Source organism: Propithecus coquereli, unplaced genomic scaffold (genome assembly GCF_000956105.1).
Source record: "Propithecus coquereli isolate 6110/MARCELLA unplaced genomic scaffold, Pcoq_1.0 Scaffold57, whole genome shotgun sequence".
Taxonomy (NCBI): domain Eukaryota; kingdom Metazoa; phylum Chordata; class Mammalia; order Primates; family Indriidae; genus Propithecus; species Propithecus coquereli.
The window spans coordinates 2842257-2855540 of NW_012151618.1; the positions used below are offsets into that span (position 1 = coordinate 2842257).

At 38.6% G+C, this 13284-nt stretch overlaps 1 pseudogene across 1 annotated transcript; it reads right to left on the reverse strand.

Annotated features, from left to right (window-relative positions):
- Window positions 1-1282: 1282 nt before the first annotated feature.
- LOC105821330 lies at window positions 1283-9123 on the reverse strand (annotated as a pseudogene). The gene is made up of 3 exons (XR_001138059.1): window positions 8990-9123; window positions 1685-2126; window positions 1283-1528 (listed from the first exon to the last, which is right to left on the reverse strand). The product of XR_001138059.1 is annotated as a receptor expression-enhancing protein 5 pseudogene (transcript).
- Between the last annotated feature and the right edge of the window lie 4161 nt (window positions 9124-13284).

Here is a 13284-nt window from a genome sequence, read left to right on the forward strand (position 1 = left end):
ATCCTAGCAGTATGGTATAAAGGTCAGATTTTCTAGTTCAGACAAGCTGTCAAGACTTCTGTAAGCTATTTGGCCAATCAAGTTGGAGGCATTCATTTTAACTTTGTTGTTCTGTACTTAAGCTATGTAATCATATGCAATTTGTTAAAATGAATAAAGACAAAGGCATTTAAATGGGTTACAAATGATTCTGACTTGTAAACTAAGGAGGCCTCTTGTCCATTGCTGACCAGATTATAGGTGGTATCATACTTCCTTTCATTCTCCCAGAATTGCTCTTAGAGCTAAGTGTCATCATTAGCATATTGTTGCTAATGACATAAACAAGAACATGTATGTAATCAGAGGTGGGCAAGTCTTTGGAGGTTCCTTAAATTGGTTTGAAAAAAGAAGATAGGGAAAGAAAGAAAACTAACCCAACATGTTACTCAGCTTTGAAGGTAAAACCAGGAATGGTTTCCATTTTAGCATGTTAACAACAGACAAATATAAAGCTTATAAGCAGATAGGACGGTATTACTAGTTCTACAGGAAACTGGGAGCTAGCTACAGATTACTGATATGTGTGTAAATGTCCCCATTTATCACTAGAGTGACTAAGTGCTTTACAAAACTATTCTGGTAGTCAGGTACTACAATGTTAGGAAAACAAGCAGGCCGGACTCCCCATTCAACATCATTTCTTACTTTGTTCATTGAATACCAATCATTTGTATTAGTTTTCTGAAGTATTATTTGTAAATCTCACCAGCACAATGGTACCCCCAGCTTTTGGCAGGTAGTCTCATTGTATAGAAGTTGTCAGTGGCATATACAACCTTCCCCTGCCCACTTTGCCATGAGCATTTTGTATGTTATAGTCAGACAGTAGCATTTCCCTAGATACAGCAGGGCTGTCCGGAAAGTATCCAGCCATTGTTAATACAATAAGAATGGTTACCTGTATTAACAATGGCTGGATACTTTCTGGACACCCCTCATATATAGTGCACAAATACATTAAGAGCATTTAAGAATTATATAAAACTGTACATTACATGAAGTGGAGCCATAAAGATTATCCTAAATATAAGTACAGAGAAAACGCATGCAGAATGAGTCCTGTAAAGTACAAAGCCTATGTATGGGATACATAATTTTAAGTTTATATTTCCTGCAGGATGGTAGCATACATCTTTTCCTACCCAGAGGCAAAATATATTTTCTAAAAATGTTGACATTGCTCACTGCATTAAGTTTAAATTAAAATGCTCCCTATGTATATAGATAGTAAAATTACTTGACAACACATTCCATTTTTTAATATATCGAGAATGTTTCCAAGGCAACATTATTAAAATGATTATACCACAGTCCCTAATAACATCAAGCTCTAACAGGAAGATGCAGAGAGGGCAGAAAGGTTTCATCTGGTCAGTGGTTTAGGTGCTCTTCTTTTCTTTGCCTGGTAAATTCACGGTATCTTTCTTGGCTTGGTTATGATGGCATCTGCAATCGCTTAGACTTTGGCTTTCACCATAATGTCCATCTTGTTAGGGATGGGTGTGGGTGGCAGCACTAACCACAGGAAAAGAGAGGGACAAAGTATCTGTCATCACTCTGTCATACCGGCTCTGCTTGTGATTTTTCCAAGTAAGGAGCTGAAGAACCGGGACAACATCCCTCAGAGATGAACCCGGACAACATGGGACTTGTGTTTCAGGAAGAAAGGATGATGATGTGCTTATAGAGCAGTTCCACCCCATGAGAAGGGCTTGGGGCCATGCAGCACAATAGGAAGCCACACTTCAGCTTGTAGTAGTAGCAGGGAACCACGACAGAAAGAGATCAGAGAGAAATTCAGCTATGCTGAATACACCGTACACTATCCAGTAGGTCAACCACCGGGTATCATCTTCTTTGCTGGGACATTCTATGGCTTTAATTGAGATGTAGGCTGGGTAGGCAAATCCTATCAGATTGCAGAGGAGAGAGGCTCCATGACTGAATACCAGGTACAAGGCCACCTGTCTGATGACATCAAGTATAATGGAGCCCACTTGGCCTCAAGGTTGGCCGGGAAGTTAGTCATGTAGCTTCTCAGGAATCAGTTGAACCTCTCCCTTATGGCCTCAGATGGGGAGGGGCTTATTTAGCATGTGTTAAGGAGAAACACATTCCTTGGGCTGGGCATGGTGGTAGCAGTTAGATCAAAAAAGAGAATCTGGAAGGGGAAGTAAGATGCTGGAAGAAAATGTTGGGAATATTCAAACAGTAAATTCTCCCCTCTATCCTTTACCCAAGTGTCTCCTGCCAGAATTTTATTTGCTCAGAATTTGGAGGATTTTAAAATTCTGTTTTAATAAGAATGATTGGTTGTTCCCTTTCAATCCTGACTTTTTCTTTTTTTTTTTTTTTTTTTGCTTGTTGTGTTTTGTTTTTGCTTATGACAGCCACTTAATTGCAGAAGCAACAGGGAGGCACATCAGTGAAGGATTGAGGTTCTGTTTGTGCTGCTCTCACAGGCTAAGCGGCGGCTCCAGGGGGTTGGGCAGGCATTTGGCCCCAGGCCCAGTTGTCTTCCCATTGTCAACAAACTGTTTATTTCCCTACTCAGACTCACCCTCTTATCACAAGTCACACTTATTAACAGCTTATTAGCAGTCTTTTTAGTTAAGACAGAGGTGAAAAATAGTATCTCAACCTTCAACCTTTCATAGCTTATAAATTCTCCCACTTCCTCGGAGGAGCATCAGTGCATGGCCTTGATATTTTTATCCCTGGCTAGTAAGTCTTTTTAAAGTCTATCCCTTGCTGTGACAGCCAGACAATCCTGAGCACAGGGGCTGTCCCAGTCCTTGTAGCTCATATTACACACTAAGGCTAGTGGAGACTGTGAGCTCCCATTGCCTAGTGACTGCTGGGTCCCACGGGGACTCAGAAACTGGCTGTTTTCCAAAGCAAGACAAGTGGTAAAGTGAGGATGGTGAAGCCAGATGTTTGTTTCTGCAGATACCTGTCGTTGGAGAGCCTCCATCCACACACCGTGGAATTTATCTGGTAATATAAGACATGGGCTGGTGAATTTTTGAGGGGCATTGCATAGAGACTTAGAGCACTTCTGAGAAATATGGGACATGAGCAATTTTTCAACAGTCACAGCGCATGTGCTTACGTGGCTCTGCAGGAAGGAGAAGTAAACATGGGATTTCTTTCTCCTATCTTAATTTTTTTCTTATGATATGTGGAGGTATAGGAAGCTCTATAATTTGTGTGAATTTACAATGTGGAGCTGAATTAAGTATTTCCTAAGTTGCCAATTTTTTTTCTAAAGTTGTGCAAATCTTACATTTTCATAGGAGCACAGTGTTATAGTTAAATGTGTGGGTTCTGGGTTTGGTTCCTGACTTGGACACTTAACTAGCTATGTGACCTTGGGCAGGTTATATAATAATTATAGTGTCTAAGTTCCTTTCATGAAAAAATAGGGGTTAATAACAGTGCCTAATCTGTAGAGTTGTTGTGAAAATGAGATGAAGTAGCATGTTTGGTGTGCTCAGGGATGTGTCTGGCACACCATAAACATATCTAGTGTGAATATCACAAGAGCCTGTTTTCCTAGGTGACCATGTGTAACTCAGCGAATTGATGCTCTTAGGATAGAGCTCCCCTGGTTGAGTAGTGAATTAACTCCCTGATTGGAATCAGGGAGAAACTCTCAGAGGACAAATTCTTGGAGCTGCTTGGGTGTTGATTTCTAAACGAATGCAATTAAGCTCATCTACATTCAAGGTTGGCATATGTCCATCTCCAATACACCATGTGATAGAAGGTACATAGCATATAACTTATTGTCTTATTCTAATAAAACATTCGCTTCTTGGTGTATAAGGTCATTGAAGAATAAAGACTCTAGACTTTGGAGGAGAATATGAAGCATTCAATAGAGAATGCATGGAATCTTCTCCAAAAGAGAACCATTTATTTTCTCAAAAAACATTAACTGAATATTTTGCATGTTCCAGGCCCTCTGCTAGGCTCTGAGGATAGAATAGTGAGCAAAAAGACATGATTCCTGTCCTCTTAGAGTTTGAATCTAATGAGGGAAACATTTGTAATCAAATAACTGCACAAATAAATAGTCACACATCTAATAATAGCTGCAACAATAAAATATGCATATGCCATGAGGGTTTAACTGTGGGGAGTGGCCAAGGCAAGAGGCTCAGGGAAGTTTTTTGGGGAAGTAATATTTGAGATGAATTTTGAAGGATGAACAATAATTTTGAGGGCCCGGGGTGTTTTCTAGGCAGTGGGGAGAGCATCTGAAACAACCTGTGGTAGGAGGGGAGAGGCTCAGTGGAATGAGAAAGCCATGCCAGCGTAGTTGGAGCACAGATATTGAGGCATCTTCTTTTTCTTTCTCTTTTCAAGCAGGAAAAATTGCTCTAGAATATTTTCTCTGGCTGTGAATGGGAGAATTGAAACAATGTCTTTGTTACTTTTACTCTGCAAATTTCTCAGTGCTGTAAAAACTGCTTCTAATACTGGTAAAAATCTTCAAAGTTGCTTGGTGGCCTATTTGTGCTTATTATAAATAATCCATTTATAATCAATAAGAAAAAGGAGCTGCCATGTTATTTATATAGCTCTTTTTAAAAGAGGAAATTCACATCTGTGTCTTTATGTCAATAGAAGACATTTCATTTTCAAGATAACTTATGAGCCAAGGAAAGCAAATATAAATACTCTGGTTGATATTAAAGTTGGTCAATTCTCTGTCGAGACTATATATTGCATATGAAAGGAAGTCAGATTGCTGAAACATCTATTATTCTCAGAGCTCTCCAATCTAATAACTTCTTCAGTGACACCCAACTTTCTAAATGTCAGGACAAATTACAGCTATATATGACTTAATCTTCTTTGGGCTATAAAGGACTCAAAATACTTGCCCTTTCACTCTGGCATGGAGCTAGTGAGGGGTGGAGTTTGCAGCGCTTTGTATCCATACAGATGCTCGTGTATGATCAATGGGCATGTTATGGCCACCTCACATTTTTATGGCACTTTAAATTTTCTAATGCATCTTCATGTGTCTCATTGTGTTGAGTCTAGTGTTAGAACCAGAATGGACTTTAAGAGTAATTTGGTCTAAAGATGTTTTTAACAGAAAATACATGAGTATCATATAACCTAAGGCAGTATTTGCTAACTGCAAATTGTGGAATTAGCAGATCATGATATCAGTTTAGCAGGTTGTGACTAGCATTAAAAAATAGAATAGAATATATCGAAATGCAGTAAGAATGATGTTGCTTTCCGAAACTTTTGTTTCAGTGGTGTTTTTGTTTGTAAACGTGTTTATTTGGTCATGCTTGAAAAATGCCGTCATAAAGTAAATAATGATATTATTGATTTTAAAAAGCAACGGGCTTGGTGAACAGTTCAAACTGCAGCCCTGTAACCTACTAGCGAAGTGGCCTTGGACAAGTCACATAAACTGCAACACGGTCTCCTCATTTCTAAACTGGGGCTGACTAATGCCAATTGTGTGAATCTGGCTCTAGTAATAATTGAGGGCATGTATGAAAAAGTTGCAGGAGATGGTTACTCTATATGAATATTTTTAGAAATGGAACACATGTTCACACCCAAACTGAGAGACAGGAAGGCACACAAGTGAATAGCCAGGTATTATTCACTTAATTATACAGGAGATGAAATGGAAACCAGCGGGGGTGAATGGCTTGTTTAAGATCACTTAGCAAGAATGAATGACAATCAAATCCGGCTCTCCTGACTGTTGGTCTGTCATATTTACCTCCATTCTTGTCCTTCGCCTTTGGAATTTCTTTTTCTGCCTCAAGTTCTCTTCAGTGATTTATTCCTTTGTATATTAAGCAGAAAATAAGTAGCAACACTGGTGGGGCTTACTGACATGACCCTCTGACCTCGGAATAACATGCTTATGCCTTACAAAGGACATCCCTAACCATAAACTATTCACTTACAAAAATAGAGCACACACTACCAAAGAAAGATACTAAACTGATGTCAAAATATCTGATTTTAATAATTTTTAATTTCAGTGATTAACCATGTGATAATAAATAAGATAATCTTTGTCATATCAAAGAAGATGATATTGAACTAGGCTATAGCTAAGAACTTTTCTACCCTTAATATTTTGAAAATATAAGTGCACATTACTTAGCAGAAGCAATTATCAGTGGTCAAAGGCATGAGGTGATCTGTAGCTATTATTTATTAAGCCATTTTATAGGGTTCTGAGGTTTTTTTCTTTGTATTAAAATATTTGAATCTCAGGCTGCTAGAGCATTCCCGTGAGAATTGATGTTTTCATTTGTATTTATAGGTGAAATGCAGCAGGAATCAAATACTATCCTTTCTACTTTTTGTTACTGAACTCCTATCTAATCTATAAGATCCAGATCAAATGACATAATTTCTCTAAAACTGTCCCACTTACCCAGCTGGAAACAGTCACATCCGAAGCACTTAGTTATACCATCCACCAAAAAGCAGTGTGATTATTTGTTTATGTGTTTGTCTCCCATACAAGACTGATTGTATCCTCAGGATCTAGACTAGTGCCTGGCACATAGTAGATGCCCCATAGTTATTTATTGGATGAAAAAAGACTCTGGAAAAATTTGATTAGTCTCCATGTGTCTGTCACTGAATGCACGAGACAGAACAATTTTCACATTCTTCGAGGATAGTCTTCATTGCATATTTGATACTATGCTATGTTTATGGTAGAAACAATAATGAAGAGGGTTGTGACAACCTGAGTAACCAACAGCCCTGATGACTTGTAGGAAACTGCCCCTATGACCCTTGACTCATCCTTTAAAAGCAGCTCTGCAACCCCAGGCATTGCATCTTCCTCCAATATTAGCTCTCACTGCAAATCTCTCATGTTTGCTTATTTTCTGTTGGAAGCTGTTAAGGTAGAGTTGCAAAGGGTAGGATTCAGTTGAAAGAGATGAGTGCACAGAGCGCCTGGGGTATATTGGGGGAGATTGTGCTTTGTCCTTGGAATGGAACTATCACCCTAAGAAATCATCTCTCATTTTATAAGTGCTCCAGAGCTGCTTCTGGGAACGAACTCCTGTGCTTACCAAATTTGCAGAGCTATTGCCAGAGTTAATTCACAAAGATGGGCAACCAAAAGCAGTTTGGGTTCTAAGTTGATTACACTAGGTAAGGGCAAAGTTTATTCAAGAAAAGTAGTGTGGGCTGGGCGTGGTGGCTCACGCCTGTAATCCTAGCACTCTGGGAGGCTGAGGCGGGTGGATCACTCAAGGTCAGGAGTTCGAGACCACCTTAAGCAAGAGAGTGAGATCCTATCTCTTCAAAAAATAGAAAACTTACCTTGGCGTGGTGGCACATGCCTATAGTCTGAGCTACTCAGGAGGCTGAGGCAGGAGGATCTCTTCAGCCCAGGAGTGTCAGGTTGTAGTGAGCTGTGATGATGCCACTGAACTCTAGCATGGGCAACAGAGAAAGACTCTCTCTCAAAAAAAAAAAAAAAAGGTAGTATGGTGCAGTTCAGTGCGAATAGACTAGATTTGTTTCCAGTGTCGCCATTCGCCAGCTATGTGACCTTGCAGAAGCCATGTAGTCTTTCTGAAACTCAGCTCCTCATTTGTAAAAAGAGAGCAATGCTCCCTTCCCTTCTCTTTCCTAGAATTGTTGTGAGGCTCGATTTAGAAAATAAATTGATAAACATTTGTAAAATGTATGGTATTATTAACCTCTTATGTTTATATTTTATTTTTATAAATAAAATAATGACAAGCTGCACTATATATTTAGTTTGTGGGTGAGGTTAAATTTGGGATAATAATTTAGGCAATAACACTGGTTTATGGTCTTGTATGTAGTTTAACTGAAATAATTATTTAATTTTCACTGCAAATTTAGTAGATTTTATGTGCCATACCTACTGGCTTTTAGTCAGAAAATCCAAAAGCAAGAGATATCCTCTCCTAATCCCAAAGAAAGCCTAAACTTCATTTGATTTTGAATGCGGAATCATCTGATTATTACAATCAAAGTTTACTTAAGTACAAATAAATTCTGTTGATTTCAAAAGTTAATGTTTTCCCTCTTAAGATGAAATGCTGTTTATAGGCTGTGTGTTGAGGGTATTTGGTTATATGTGTTTTCTTGCCTGCCTATGATTTAGAATCCCGAGATGGGAATTAAGCTATCAGTAGAAAATTGTGCTTTCACAGCTGTTCTGGGCCAAATATTGAATCAGTGTTTTTCAAGCAATGGTTTTTATGAAGAGAGAGCTGCACTTAGTTTCATGGGGAATGTTCCAGAACAAAGGGAATTTGTTTGCGTTATTTTTGTGTTTTCAATGGAGGAAATAAATGTCACCAGGTGATTTGATTGGCTATTCATGGACTTTTATAGCAATTTACATTAGATTCTTACTTCAGTAGTCTCTCATAACGTAGATATCTTCCCAAAATAAAGATAAAGTGCATCATATGATATCTTTTCATGCTACAAAAAGTTAAGCAGTCTGTAAAGGAGGAAATGAAAACAAGACACTTTGTTTGGGCCCTGTCAAGATCTCAAACCCTAAAGGGTCTGTGTTTGGCAATACAGCCTCTCCTTCCCCAGGGAGAGGCTTGTTTTTTTTCTATAGCAATTAGCATTTGCCACACACCTGGACTTGGAAGGACTTCTAAGGTGAGAAAAAAACTCATGTTAAAGCTTTGGTATAAAGCCCCTTAGTCAAGCAGAATAGAAGTGTTTTTGCATGTTAAATTATGGTTTTTCTTAAACCCTCTGGAAAGGCAGGCTAGCCCTTTTGTTTAGATTTTTAAACACACAGCTTTCCCAGTAAAATTGCAGGCTCTGAGAGTCTGGCTGCCTCATTTAATTTGTAGTGTCAGGAGAAACAATCCCTGGTGAAAATGTAAACACCAGACGATTATTTACCAGTGACACTAGCTCTGAGCCTTACTTCAGGTGTCTCCAAAAACTATTTTTTAAAGAAAGGTCTTCTTTGTGTAAATCTGATGAAAAATCTTCATGCGTGACCAGGTGCTTTGCTTTCATGACCATTCCTGGCTGGGCCTGTAAAATATGAAGCGACATTGCAGACCAAGCTTTCTTATCTGGCTCCACGGACTTGGTGCCCTTGAGTAGCACTCACGGACTTTGGTCACACCCTGATGGGAACACAGCGTCTTGTAAAAAGACACCAGTCTGGGAGTTTACAAGACATGTTTGTAAGCAATGAATGCATTTGACCAGGAGCAATACGTTTTTGTTGATTAAAACAAGATGGTTTAGTTGTCTGCTTTGAAACTTTTTGAAGGAGGAAGTATAAATCTTGCAGACATTAAAGTAGAGGTGCTTCTTGAAAAAGGTATAGGGGGGCAGTATCATCAATTTCCCAGAGTTTAACTAATATAAAATGGTCATGTCAAAGGAGGGTCTGTGATTGTAGACAAAAAAAAAAAGAAGAAAAACCATAAAATTGGGAATTGCAAGTCCTGGATTTGAATAATGGCTGCATGATTCTAGGGAAACCATTTGACTCCTGAAATCTGTTTTCTTACCAGTAAAGTGGGAATACTTATTTTTCTGTCTATTATTTTATGGATCAAGTCAAAATGATATATTTCAAAGTGTTTTATGTATATTAAGGCAGTGGAATATTATCACTATTGATACTGTTGGGAGAGGAAAGAAAGAAGATAGAGAATAATTAAATACAAATATTTCTTGTATCCTATATTCCATGCTAGGTATTATGCTATGTGCCAAAGATGTAAGGATAAAAAACACAGTCCTTGACCTCCAAAAGCACCCCTGATAAGGAAGGTAGGCTTGTCAAAAATATAATTGCAAGGCAGCATGGTAAATGAAATGAGAGATATCTAGCAGGTCCCTGAACTGTATCAAAAATGAAGTAATTTGGCTTGAGTGAATCTGGAAGGGTTTAAAAGGAAGAAGATACCCAAACTTTAATGCTTGCAGGAATGGTGGGAGTTTACCACACATTCCAGAGAAAGAAGGGCATTCCAGACAGAAGGACATGGAAGAATAGCATAGCAGGACTGGATCAGCGATCTGCCAATAGTTTTCTATGCCTAGAACTCCGTTCTTAAATGGGATAAACTGAGTGAGTTGATGGTAGACAGTTAAGCAGGTGCCAGATTATGGAGGCTTACTTGCCCTGAGTAAGCACTTTCCTCCAGAAAAAGGTTTTAAGCAGATAAGTATTTTCCAGTTATTTAACACATGCTAGTATTGCATGTTCTGTATTCCAGGTACTGTTTTAAGAGCTTTATAAATGTTAACTCATTTCATCTTCATAACAAGTAGATATTATTATTTTTATTTCCATTTAACTTCTGAGGAAAATGAAACATAGAGTAAGTAACACTCCTAAAGTGACCCACTCATAAGTGATGGAACCAGGATTCAACCTTGGCTCTGAAATCCACATTCTTAGCTACTTCACCATGCAGCCACTCAGGATTATTTCCACGTTTAAGGAAGATCACCCCGGCTATGATGCAGGGAATGGATTGACGAGGAGGCAAGGCTGCAGGCAGGGAGACCAGTTGGGATGTGGGTGCAAAAGTCCAAACGAGAAATGATGCATCAGTATGGTAAGAGAGAAGGAATGGATGGGTTCAAAGGATATGTGGAAGATAGAATTGATAGTAATCACCATAGACTGTGGAGTGTAAGGGAGAAGGAGGTAAGGATGTCAGGTTTCAGGTCTGGTGATGATTCCATGATCAAGACAGGAAGTACTAGAGTAAGAATGAGAGGAGACTTGTCATGTGGATTTTGAACAGCTGGGGAATATGAAGGTGCTATGTGTGGAAGGCAGATGATTATATGGAGCTAGAATTCCAAAGAAGAATCTGAGCCTGAAATTTAGATTTGGTAGTCGTCACTAGAAAGCTATGGATCTATATGTGATTTCTTAGGGAAGTTTTAGAAATGGATCCCTACTGATTTAATCTGGCTTGCTGATACAGATCTTTGAGTTTGCCTCTTTTGGGGTAAAGTGAGAAGAGCAGAGGGCTTGGAAAAGGACTCTAGGAAGAATCAGCTATTATGGTGCCTTTCTGAGTAGAAGAACGAGAAGAAGCAAAATGAATGGTAGAATGAACGAAATCATGTCAGTGTATATTCTTTCAGCAATTAGTTGAAATAGACATGTACAACTATTCAATTAAAACTTTACAACTTCACAGATAATAGTTTATGAAAAAGAAGGATAAAGGATGTCTACCTGTTGAGCATTTCAGTGTAGAGATAGAACGTCTGACTATTCAAAAACAAAGTTCTGTTTAGACTCTCTTGGGAAGACACTTGAATTTTACTTTCATCTTTGCTATAAGAAAGTGTCACTGTGGGCTCTTGCCATGGGATTAATATTAACAATACAGTATGTTTTACAGAAAATAGCTTTCTAGGGGCAGGCTGGGGTGTATTCCTGGAGGTGCTGCTGCTTTCACAGAGTACTGGGGAGGTCTAACTTACTATTTTATCCATTGTATAAGTAATCTTAACATACAAGAAATTTTTTATGTCAGTGAAAGAATAATTTCAGGAGTAGGTCGTGCCCTTTATGTTCTCTTTGGAAAGACTCCAGATTGAAATTCAACCCTGAAGAAAAGGGCGAAGTTTACATCACAACAGGAGTCATTGAAGAAAAAGATCATACTTACTGTTTGCTGGCAGATTTTATAGGGAATTCATCTCATTGTGCCATGCTATTTTGAAATGCCACCAAGTAAAAAAATGATATTGCCAGAGACTTTTTTTGATGAGTGTAATTTTAAAGCATCTAATATTGAAATTTAGAATGATGCTGTAAGAAGCCATTTCTGATTAGAAAAATATTTAATATTTAGACATGTAGTTAGCTATAGAATGGATGAGCTTAGACCTCAATAATTTTTTAGGTGCATGTGGTAGAGCAGGCTATATTAAATTCAGGCTTTGTTATTCTCGTACTCACTATTTAAATATCAGCAGAATTTTAAGAGGAAAACTTTTGTGTGTTTGAATATTTCAAGTACAGTGAATTTGATTATAAACACTTTAGAGACAGACTGTCTCCAGTATAATAAAAGTTGAGTTATCTGGCACTGTACCCATTGGAAAGTTTTAGAAACCAGCATTTTCCAAGTATAGCTCTTCATTCTAGATACCAGTTTCAACACTACAGCTAAAGGATACAGGCTAGAATTTCTACGACAAAAATATCAAAGGGAAAAGAAATGAGATGCTCCTGGTGACATAGAATGGGATAATTGTGATATTGTTTATTTTAGTTATCTATTACTATGTAACAAACCACACAAAACACACGGCTTAAAACAACAATGGTTTATTATTTCTCACCATCCAGTGGGTTACCCGGGTGGTCCTGCTGCTATGGCTAGGGTCACTCTGTTGGCTGTATTCAGCTGGTGACTGGGCTGGCACATGCAAGATGGCCTTTCTCATATGTCCGGGCCTTGAGGGTGACTGTCAGCTGGGCTACTTTAGTTTTCCAGGGTTTTAAATGTCCTCTCTTTCCACATGGTATTCTCCACAGGGTTCCTCCACAGGGCCCCTCTCTCCAGCAAGAGAGCATGGGCTTCCTCATAGCATAGCAGTTGAGTTCCAAGAGAGAAAAGTGGACACTACCAGTCCTCTTAACAGCTTGGCCCTAAACTCACACATGTCCCTGCCATGGCATTCTCTTGGTCAAAGCAAATCACAAGGCCAGCTCAAATTCAAAGGCAGGGGAAGTAATCTCTACATCTTGATGGGAAGAGTGGCCTCTGACTACTAGAAGGATGGCGAAAATGTTGGCCGCCATCTTTGAAGATAACCAATCACGTCATTAAAAGTAGATTTTCTGGGAAGAGGGCTGCTTTGGTTCTTTCTAGGGCAGTGATGGACAAACTACAAAACACTGGTACTTAACTCTATTGATCTGTCTGTGCTAGGGAAGATTGCTTCTCAGTAGCCTTTGCTGGATTTGATTTGTATCTTCCCCCTCTGTGTATTCATTACCTGACAGAATCATTGTAATATACAGATAGGAGATTATACTCTAATTTCTACTAAAGTTTAGATTAAATGTTGGGGAAACAGGCATGAACAACACAGACACAGTTGCTTCCCTCATGTGTTTTAGTACTGAGATCTTAAGATACTTTTCCAATGTTAAGATTTCTAGATCAAGGATATGAAAGTAAGATTTAAGTCCACATAGAGTTATTGTCAACCTTTCCA